The sequence below is a fragment of the Parasteatoda tepidariorum genome, chromosome 3, assembly GCF_043381705.1.
Source record: "Parasteatoda tepidariorum isolate YZ-2023 chromosome 3, CAS_Ptep_4.0, whole genome shotgun sequence".
In the NCBI taxonomy this organism is placed as follows: Eukaryota; Metazoa; Arthropoda; class Arachnida; order Araneae; family Theridiidae; genus Parasteatoda; species Parasteatoda tepidariorum.
The window spans coordinates 100,830,526-100,842,367 of record NC_092206.1 but is presented as its reverse complement, the minus strand read 5'-3'; the positions used below and the strand labels follow the sequence as shown (position 1 = coordinate 100,842,367).

The following is an 11,842-nucleotide window of genomic DNA, read 5'->3' as shown; positions in this document are numbered from 1 at the left end:
AATACAAAAATTAAATACTTTTGTATTAATAAAAGCATTAAAACTTCATTCCTTTTCATAAAATATCTTTAGTAAAGGATAAGGGTAGAAATTCTATTTTGGGACTTCAAGGCTAAAAACATGCCAATGAATAATAATTAGATTTATACTTCAAAAGAGAAGTTATTTTAAGATCTTTCACTTCCATATAAGGAAAGATTAAACGATTTGCTTTGAGTAATAAATAAATTGATGAGGCGTAGGAATACAGAAAAAGGCAATAATGACTGACCACTTTACAACTTGTAATCATCCTATAAAACGCAGAGCACTAGTTTTTGCGTGGCTTTTTGTTGTTTATCATGCTTTAATAAAATCCGTCAGCTTAGACGGGATATGTGTTCCCCCTCTCCCGCTTTGGAGAGGGGTTAAACTGCTATATCACCATTGTTTAGTAAAATAAAATATTATGCCGAAACTGGACTATTTAATCATGCTGCTCTCACTACTAATTTACTAAACACTGAAAATTATTCAACTGTACTCGGTAAAAAATAATACTTAAACTTAGGAATACAGATTGTGTAACACAATAATAAATGCGAAGTCATTTAACTTGTTAAAAATATGTTACGATAACCCTATATCATGTCATCATTAGGAACGGTTTTTACCTTTTTTTGAGCTCTCTTTTGTTTTTAAAAATTTCGATACAAATGTTGAAATTTATAACTGTCAACATCTAATAGGTCAATCACTTATCTTGTTTTTATAATATTTATTCATTTTTTTTTTGTTATTTTTGACGACAAGTTGAGCATGATCTCATAAAATGAAGATCTCGAGAGACACACATTTATATATAACAATAGATAACAATAAAGAAAAAAAAGTGAAAATAAAGCACAAAAAGCGCTTTAAATTGTTTCAAAAAAACAATTGTTCGTTTTGAGAAAAAAACTTTAAAAAACCGTAAACCCAAAATTAGGTTATGAAATAAAATAAAATATATTTTAGCTGTTTTTTAGAGGTTGGTAAATTATTCAACTGATTATGCATGTACGGTGGCTCAAGTAACAGCCGTGCAACTCTCACGTTATGGGGGGGGAGGGGGAGCGATGTTTGATCGGCAGAAAAATAACGAGTTAAACCAAAAATATTTTTTGACTCACTTTATATATAATAATAACTCTTCACAAAACTTTTAATATAGTTGTTGTTAGTTATTTTCTCCTATTATTAAAAAGAAAATCATTTCAGTTTGGTAAGTGTATACGGTTTTTCAATTTAGTTCTTTAATTCGATCTTTTCATCGCAATTACTATTTTCATTTTATTTGATTCAGATAAAATGAATGGTTATAAATATCCGAAGTTTTCTTCATCAAAGAGTTTTTGTTTCATATTATAATTTTTAATTTTTTTTATGGTAAGTATAACATAGGACGCACATGTAAACTGTGCAGGGGGGGGGACCTGTGTATGTAAATTATATAAGTAAATGTATTAAGTATAAAAAGGAATCTATACATATATGAACAAAATAAATGAATAATGTAATTATATGTTTAAGTTTAATCGAAGGTTTGTGTTAAAAAAAAATGTTTGAAATATCTGAACTAAAATGATTAAATGAAATAGAGGAATAAAGGGGACGATTGAGTAAAATAAATGAATACACTTTGGGACTGTAATTTGAATTCATGCACGAAATAAATATATAAAGCAAATTTATACAATAATTGAGCATAATTAATAGATAAGACCAATAAAATAATAGTAAGGAATTGATTTAATCTTCGAAACTAATAAATAAATTAATGTAATATTCAGGAAATTTTCGGCTGCAATTATTAATTTGAATAAATGAATTTATAGATTGATTTTATTCAGTGCGTGAAATGAGTGCATGTAAAGAAATGTATGAAACATGAAGCAAATAAAATGGGGAAATTAATAAAATTCTGCATTACATGTATAAATTGACGGCTTGAATTAAGCAAAAAGTAGGAAATAAATCTGAATAGAAACTAAGACATATAAATATTATTGACTGAAAATGTTAAGAATAATATATTAATGGAATGATATATAAATATTTGAAAAGTATTAAATGAATAAAAGTAGGAGCGGCAAATTTTGATTTAAAATTTTTATCAAGCAGGACATTATTGTCAGGCTGGACATTATCAGGAAGTGCGACTTTCAACGGAACATAAAAAGGGTCACATACTTTGGCTCATAGTTGTCTTAAGAATAGTTACGCTTAAAACTAATTAGTTTCATATTATTAGTGGTTTTTTTAACATTTGTTGAATTAATGTTCCCAGACTGACTACACTGCATCGATAAGAGCTGCATTGTCTCAAAATAAATAAAGTCGAATACTGAATTCAAATATTTTTAACTGCAATCTGATTTTATGTATGAAATAATAAAGCGAAATAAATGTCTGAAATGAATAAAGTGTAGAGAAGGAGTTAAATATACAAAAGCTTGAAAGGAAGAAATATGTAAGTTATAAGAAATAAATGAAAATATGACTTTAAAAATGAATGGATATTGACTGAAATTGAATGAAATGAAATAGTAAGTAAAATTATTTATAAAAATACTAAATAAAATAAAGGAAGTTATTATTCAAATGAATTAAATTAATGAAAAAAATTCATTTAATTATTTGATAAAATATATAAAGAAAAGAAATGTAAAAAAAAAAAAAGTTTAATCTATAAAATTATTTTAAATATATTCATAAAATAAACAAATGTAAAGAGTAAATAAATGTAACAAATATATTTTTTAAAATAAAGTATGAAATTAGTTATTGAAATATATGTGTTAAAAAACTTGATAAAATAAAGATATGCTTAAGCAAATGTTTTAAATGAATGAATGTAATAGAGGTATAAAATAAACAGATAAAATAAATTAATGAATATATAAAGAAGAGAATTAAATAAAGATGCTCAGTTTATTTTCTTTTTTCAATTGATGAAACATACGTCGCATTTGACTGGAATTGAATCTAAAATTAATTGATTTTCAGGCGATAGTCAATTTCAGGAGATAAGAGTTAATCTTATCACGAGGCTGCATCAACAAGTTTTCTTTAAGATTTAGTAGGGGGGAGGGACTTAATTTATTGTTACAATCGCAATTCAATTGTTGCTCTTTTTTTATATATTGCCAAAGAGACTCTTGACTCTGTTCGCTGAGCTCGCAAACCCCCGTGATTGCTTCCCATTCATCATTGTTTTTTTTTTGTTTTTTCTAAAACGTCAATTAAAAAAAGATAGCTTTGCTCATGAAATGTAAAATTATAATAATTTTATTTTAATAATTATTATTGATCACGTTTCGTTAACAATCATAACAAAATAAAAGGATGTCTAGATAAGAAAAATAATGAACTGTACTTGGAAGAAAAAATATTCAGTAATCTTAGAAACGGGGAATGTGCGGGACCATAAGAAGTGATGAACGAGAAATAATTATACTACTTGTTATTTACAATGCATGACAGTTTTTACCTCTCTTTTATATTTTTGAAACTTTCGACACAATTGTTACTAGTATTTATATCTAGCAACATCTGGTGGCTTTCTTTTATTTTTATTCATCCATTTTTTGTTACTTTTGACATCAAGTCAAGCGTGAGCTAAGAAAATGAAGACCTCGAGAGAGATAAATTTTTCAACAATGAATAAATAATTGTCTAAAAGAATTGGGGAAAAAATCAAGAAAAAGCACTTAAAACTGCATTGAGTTTCACAACTTCTATCCAATTGAAACTTCGAAAACATTTTGTGGCCTGCAGAGAGGGACGCGTGATATTCTTTGCTACAAGTTTACCAGTTAGTATTTTTTTTTTGAACTAATTATCGAATTCTAATTTTTTAATTTCATCTTAGTCCTTGAACATTTTTCTACACATCTTTGTAATTTCAAATATCTCAGCCTTGCAGCTTTTGTTCAACAAAACAAATCTCAACGACAAGTTGAACACCCAAAATAACGGCAACGACGCTTAAGATTTTTAATGTAGAGAAAAAAAATATTTTTACCTTCTAAGAAATAAAAACGAACGCTTTCAATCAACTTTCTTAGGAAATGTTGAAATATAATTACGAGATCTTTTCAAATAATTGCGTGAATTTATTTTCATCAAAAACCAGTTCACAATATTTTCGATATAGAAAAAAAAGGAAAATGTTGAAATATCTTCATGATAACGATATCACATCCTCAAAATAAAAACGGAAGTAGGAAATAAATATTTTTATTTCATTTTTTTGTGCTTAACTGTTTATAAACTGTTATAAATTTGTTACTTTAAAAAATTGTGCATGATTAAACCCCATTTCATTTGTATGTGAAATAAGCAGAATAAAAAAAGGGGAACCTTTAACTTTTTATTTAATGACCGGATTTTCCAATACTAAGATGCTTTATTTGCTAGGATGCTATTTGTTTCAAACAGAAAAACTATAATGTTATAATGGAGTCACGTTCATTAAGTCAAAGTTGGATGATAACTTTGTTGTTTATTTTATGAGATAATAATAAAATTTCTTGAAAATTCGAAACGATAAAATAGACCACTTTTTTTGAGACAAAAATCCTAATTTAATAAAATCCAATTTATTATTATAAAAATGCATTTTATTGTCGAAAAGCAATATGTTCTCTTCTAGAATGGTGAAATGGGTGAAAATCGATTTTATCTCATATCAAATAAAACGGAAACAAATTTTTAAAAAAACGAAAGAAAGAAAAGTTTAATACAATTCATAAAATATCGTCCCAAAATTGTCGATCAAACTTTAAGAAATTCTATTTTCTTTTATCTTCAGAACTTGTCTACACAAAAGCTGATTCAATGGGTGTACCCAATATTGAAATGAAGTCATTTTCGTAAATTGTGCGACAATGAATTCGCAGGACATCAATGAAATTCTTTTCGAAGTCTTATGTTCTATTCGAAAACTAAAGACGCAATTCACGATGATGAAATTGGAACGGTATTGTGTTCAATACGGAGGAGAATTCTTTCATTTCATTTAAGGAGGTCTTTCAAGAAAAAAGAAAGCAGCGAGATGCGTCAAATCTTCACTTGACTATAAAGTAATACATCTCTTCATTTTGATTCTGGATCTAGCTCAAGATGCTCGCTTAAAAAAATTAAGATACAGTTCGAAGTGCTTGTTTAAGAAAACGGACACAACTCAAAATTTGCCTTTTTATATTACCTATATAAGAGCATCAAAATATGGGTGGTGGTAGGTATAGTATATTGGGTAGGTATAGTAGGTGTTTTATATGGGTGGTTATAGCTTGAGTAGTGTTATATATGGGTGGTGGTTCAACCCAAATTTAACAACTAAATGAGAGATTTCGTTTTTGAAACATTATGACTGGGCAAAGTTCCGAACAGATGTTACTTTTCAGTCTTTTCTTCGGATTCAGAACACAAAGCAATAGTAGGGTACTGAAAAATTTAAATTCATACAACCCATTGAATACCACTTATATAAATTTATAGGACTCATAAAAACCCTGTAAAATGAATATTTAACTTCAAAAAAAAAATCTTTTTATCCTTTCAAAAAAAGTCTTTTTTTTTAAAGTACTAAGTTATTTAGGCAAATGAACGGCATCACACTATGAATTTATTTGGATTAATTCGTTTAGATTAAATTCATTGGAGAATCCGCTTGAGAATCGAAATCAAATGCTGTGTCCACACGCATTTTGTGCTCTGTCCTCCAAAGTAAGAAGCTCACCGACAATATTGTGTGTAAAAAAAACAAATTAAATAAAAAAATATTTCCTTTAAACAAATTTTGCTTGAACTTAATATTTGGTCACTACATGCCGAGTATTACGGTTAACCGAATATTATGGTTAATTAACTTCATGATTTCATTTAACTTCGAGTTTCTTGAATTAAGAAGTTTAGTATTTTATCATTTCTAAAAGAGCAATCAAACTTTTTCCTTAATTTTAATTTTTAGTAGGTGCAGTGCACAACTTAATAAAAAAAGTAGTGTGATACAGAAGAAAAAAAGTGAGATTCCTGTCAACTGCTTTTATCGTTGGTATAGTAAGGAAACAAGGTTTAAGCTAACTAATTTTTCGAATCTGATGATTATTGCAATTCTTACGCGGATCCGTTAATGGACATCGTAAACGTAATAAGGCTGAACGTTAATAAAAATTACGTCTGATGCTCCAGAGCAGCTAAAGTAAGGATCTTTATTATTGTATTTCATAATTTTTAGGCATTCATTAGCATGTTTGTTATGAGCAAAGGGATCAGTCATTGTAAAAGTAATTAGATATATAATCACTATTTCTTATCTAGCCATTATGTATAACGAATAATATTTAATCTAGCCGTTACGAATAATGGCTAATGGGTCGTACCTTCAAATGCAAATCTACATTCTTAAAACACTGAAAGAATACTTCAATGGAAGAAATCATATTTTGCACTCTAAATTTTTATGTGTTTAATTTCTTAGAGGAAATATTAAAAAAAAAATAAAAAAACATCAAAGACATTACAAAGTTGCAAATAGTATTTAGAAATCTCGAGGCATTTCGTAAATTAATTATTAACGCTCGAGAAGGTTAAAAGAAGAAACTAGTAATAATACTAACTGGTTCATGTAAAATATTCCTTAAATCCTAAAATTTAAATAAGTCAATTGATTAATCAAAATTGAGTGTAAAATAAATTCCTCGGCAAAGTTAGCTTTCTAAAAATAGCGAAGTAGTGATTAAGTTTCTAAAGTAGTTCATAATCCCTATATTTAAAACGAATAATTACAATTATTGTTAACTACATATGTAATGAAGCAGTTATTGCTTTCTATGAAGAAATGCAGCTTTTCCGACCACTGCTTTGAACGATATCCAGCAGAAATACTTTTTGTCAATTTAGTTATTGTTTTTCCTTTCTTCTATTTTAGAACAGAGGAACTTAAATGCTGTTTGAAGCATCGTCAGACCGAATAACATTTGAAAAAGCAAAACATTACCCAATATTTATCAAATGAGTTCTATAAACGAAACAAGAAATATGGAATTATTCATTTTATGTATCCTTTCATAAAGTCACGAACTAGTTTTATTTTTCTTCCAGGGAAGCATCTGCAACATTTTTTTGCTTTTAAATATTTCAACAAGAGAGCATCCAAACGAAATTTATAAATATTTTAACTGCTCTCCATTTTCACTCATTTAAATTCTTTGATATTTGTTCTCAACGAAAAGAGCACCGCACAAAAAACACACTTTCAACTTCACTTTTCAGAAATTTCACTCTTTGTGTAATTCGCACAATTTGTACTAGACTCGAAAATTCCCTTTTCATTCGAAAATTTTCACTCATAATAAATGCACTTTTTCATGAGCCAAATTTCGAGAAAACATTGTTGTAAATAATTCCCTTCGAATGGTATTTTTTTTTCTTCCTTTAAATCAAACTATTTAGAAATACTAGGGATGCACCGGATACTCATCAATGATCCGCTACCCAGTCTACCCGAACAGATTTTCATTAACTGAGTACCGGAATCGTTTTTAGTCAGACTCAGTAACGGGTACCCGGAAACGACCCATTTTCTCGACGCAACCCTATTCAGATTTACAGTAATGTCCAAACCTTGGAAATCTTATTAAGTAAACCTTGGTAATCTTATTAATTGTAGTTTTGGAAATCTTATTAAGGAAGCTGAAATGGGGCAGAATTTCAATTCGGGGAAACCTTGTTTAGAGACCGGCGTTCGATGAAGAAAGGTGCTCGCTTAGGAGATGCAAAATCTAATGCCTGATACTGTATTAACATAAATACAAAATTATAAATGGGAATTGATATTTAATTAAAGTTAATGAAAATCATAATAAATAAAATTGAAAGAAAAGTGTAGAAAAATACGATTGATGTGTATTACTCTCATACTAAATTTGCTTTCAGCAAACGAATAAAGTGTTTCTCTTATTTGGATTTGCAGGCTCAGCATTGGATCGAAACCTAATTAAAGCAGAACATAAATATTTTCTTACATGTGCAGAGATTCATTCCTAATTTATGTTTATGGAACTCGACAAAAACTCATATGGAAGCATTTTATTAGATTTTCATTGCAACATTCACAGTGTACTATAAAAATGAATCTTCGCTCACTTGAAACTAAATAGCTTTATTCTTTCTCTTTGGGTGATGAAAGACCATCGGAATAACCTCATTTTATTCCTTCCTTCTTCTTCTTCTTCTTCATAAGCGCAACAGCCTTTCGCAGGCCAAGGCTGACTCGCAGATTTTCCTCCATCTGGCCCTGTCCGGTGCGACGGCCCGCCAACGGTTGACTCCCAATAGCTTGAGGTCCTTTTCAACGTCGTCTATCCATCTTGTAGGTGGTCGTCCCCTACGTCTCGTCCCTTCAATTGTGGAAAAAGTCACTTTTTTGGCAGGGACGGCATCAGAATTTCTGAAGAGGTGGCCCAGCCACCTAATGCGTGATGCTTTAATAGTTCTCACAATGTCGGTCCCACCGAATTTGTCATATTTTTTGTAAATTTCGTGGTTGTAAAGAATTTATTCCTTCCTAGTACCGCAAAATAGGCGTCAGTTTCGCAGAAAAAGCAAATCTGCCCTTTTTGTTACTGTTTCCTTTAGTTACTTTTTCTTACGGTGGTTTAAAATGACTAGGATACGGAGATACATTAAAGACACACTTCTGTTCCATAAGACAACATTCTATTTATAATTCTGTTCAACAGTTATAATGAGATGAAATTTCTCTCAGAGTATCGAAAAGTTGACGAGGTTATAGTGAGGTAGATCGCACTTAAATTACACTTATAGTTATCAGATGATTAAAAGTTAAACTCTGATAGTTAAACATTTTTCATTCAATGTACCGTTAATTTATAAAAATATTTTTAAAATATCATAAATTTTACAGAAGGTACGTTATTAAATGTAACAGAAAATTTAAGTAAATCAAAAGAAAAATTAACTATTACAATTTTGGTAAATAATATAATTAGCAAACCACTTCATAGCAAAATTTTACGTTAATCCTTCTGCTTCCAAACCGTCACCCCAAGACTAAATGAACCCATTAAATAGGTCGGCTAAATTTACTAATTGTCGGTCCTTTTTCTCAACAAAAAAAAAGAAGGAATGTGCGATTTTCTGCATTCTGTTTTTGAAACCAATCATTTTATTCTCCCTCAGTTTCAAAATATTCAATAGATCACTAACTAGTACTGCAAACTGGGGAAAACTATACGCTATGTTTTCAAAATAGCACCATTTTTCAAAAATAACAGGATGCAGTCTGAGAGTAAAATTTCCAGCACCCCTCCCCTGCTAAAATTTTAGTTGAAATGGACGTCTAGCAGAAATTATTGTTGCATGAGGCATTTCACATCGATTGAAGAACTTTTTAAATATTTTTTTTTTTTATATCTGTTCAAAATTTAGTTTGATGATAAAAGGCTACAAACTCTTTCCAATTCTTTATAATTGATTTTTCAAATTGTAAGTCATTTTTGGGTCACAAAATCGTTACAGAATATCCTGCATATTTTTTGGAACATCGTGCATACTGTTCGGAAGTTATGTCACAGGTGCTTCTTATGTAAATTTATCTTAATGGCTCGCATTTTTTTTTCACTAATTTATGGCTGAATCTCTGAAAAGGTTGGCTGTTACATCATGTGTAAATTCTTAATCAATGTTGTTTTATTTTTTCTTATTCAAAAACCGCGGCTTGGTAATTTTTTTTTATGAGAAAAACTTGAAATAAATTATCCAAACTAAAAATGAAATTTAATTTTTTACGTTAAATTCTATGAAATTGGCGAAGTGGAAGGTAGTAGAAAACGAAAAACATATGCATCGTTACATATTTATAAATTTTATACTATATATTAAAAAAAAAATAATTCTAAATCTTTAAAATTCACAAATAAAAACTGTTTGTTCCAAACTGCCAAAAAAATGCTTCTTATGATTTGCGAGACACGAGACACACAAATGATACAAAGATGAAAGCCTAGTATTAAAAAAACTCTCGTGAAAACAAAAGAAATACTATATCAAAATCTTAAAAATTCATTTTAAAAAATTTAGAAATTAATTAAGACTTATTTTATTTAATCAGTTTCAAAATATTGGTCCTCCACTGTCGATTGTAATCACAGATGCATTAGAACAGATAGAAAAAAATTATATCAAAATAATTGACTTATGAGCAAATTATTGCAAAATTGCCTTCACAGTAATTGTTATGGCATCTTTAAAAATAATTTTATTGAAAAAAAATGTTAATTTCCTCTAGCAAAAAAAAAACGTTTTCTTTAATTTTTATGCAAAAATTTTGTAATGTTGATAATTTTTAAGTTTTCGTGGCAATGAGAGTGGTAATTTAAATTAGTCATTTAATTTTTTTACACTGTTTACAGTTTGCAAATAATAAGACTAAAAGTATGAGCCTCCAACTAAACATTGAAATGAGGATGAAAACGATAACTACATACCAACCCTGGGGGTAGAGACGTTCTTTCCGGAACATTTTCCGCAGAAGTGATGGAAGAAGGAGGAAGAAGAGAGCTTCCACATCCTCTGTAGGTGTCTTCATCCCTTTTCCTTCTCCTCCCTCCCCCTCTCCTCTAGATCCTCCTGTTTATCGTCCGTCAAGACTTCTTCTTGCTAGATGAATATCGCAATATATCGACTGTTTTTCTTCTTTTTTTTCCAACAAATTTTGAAATCTGGATTACGTCAGCATTCGTTTTCAGTTTGATTTTTGAGACAAGGCAAAATAGAAAGAGAATTTAAAAGCGTTTAAGATTTATGTAAAATCAACCTGTTGATTGAAAAGGTATCAATTTGTATTTGAATTCTCGTCATAAGAGGTGGTACAACTAGTCGCTTTTAGAAAGAAAAACATTTCAAAAAAAATCATTTATCTACTGTTTTGAAATGAATTTCAGATGATTAAATTTTGACCCACATGAACTCATTAAATAGTCACATGAACCATGAAAACCACACGAGTCATAAAAAGTTTAAAATTTCATGACAAATAATAATGACAGAACGACAAAAAATAACTCGTAAATTTATTATTTTAATGCTTGTAAACGTGATCAAACTTTTAATTAATCATGAAGACATCATTAATTGTAAAATATTTCCAAATTTCCAAAAGTGTAATCTTTAATGGAGAGTGTCGATGGACTCATATTTTCTCTGATTGCTCACTTCACTGTATTACGAATGATTACATCTTAAAAGATTTAACAAACAAAACTTGTCTCCAAAATAGAACAACATACACACCAGCATTTAACCCCGCGCCTATACCCTTAAAGGGGGCATTTATCGGTTAATTGTTAAGGTTGGAAGACAAGACAGATAAAAAAAAGAGAAAAAATATCAGCTAGAAACCAAAAAAAGAAGAAAATAAAAAGAAACATAAAATTTAAAAGAAGTACAAAAACTGAAAAAAAGAAAAAAGAAACGATTTTTCTATTAGTTAGGGCATTTTGATTAGAAAGTATCCAGAGCTAATTTGAAAAGTTTAATAGTGGTTGGTGCTCATCATTGCATAATTTTGTCATTTTTTGATAAAAATTTATTTCAGGATTTCCTCGTATTTTTCTAGAAAATTAATCAAGTTGGTTGCCTTCTGTTCCAACTTTTGATTCTTATAGATGGATCTCTTCCAGGCTATGAGGAATTCTGTTGTTGTTGTTTCTAATCCCCAAGAGGTCCATCCCAATTAGACCAATTCCATAAGTCCAAAAATGTCGAGGAAGTCTAAAAACAGATGAGGATTTGA

General features: G+C 29.2%; 1 protein-coding gene across 1 annotated transcript in view; it reads right to left on the bottom strand.

Annotated features, from left to right (window-relative positions):
* LOC107444907 (trace amine-associated receptor 1) overlaps positions 1-10,677 on the bottom strand; it is a 59,403-nt gene extending 48,726 nt beyond the window's left edge. Inside the window, exon 1 of the mRNA XM_016059174.3 lies at positions 10,536-10,677. The gene's annotated coding sequence lies outside the window, so the exon portion shown is untranslated. The remainder of the gene's footprint in view (positions 1-10,535) is intronic.
* Between the last annotated feature and the right edge of the window lie 1,165 nt (positions 10,678-11,842).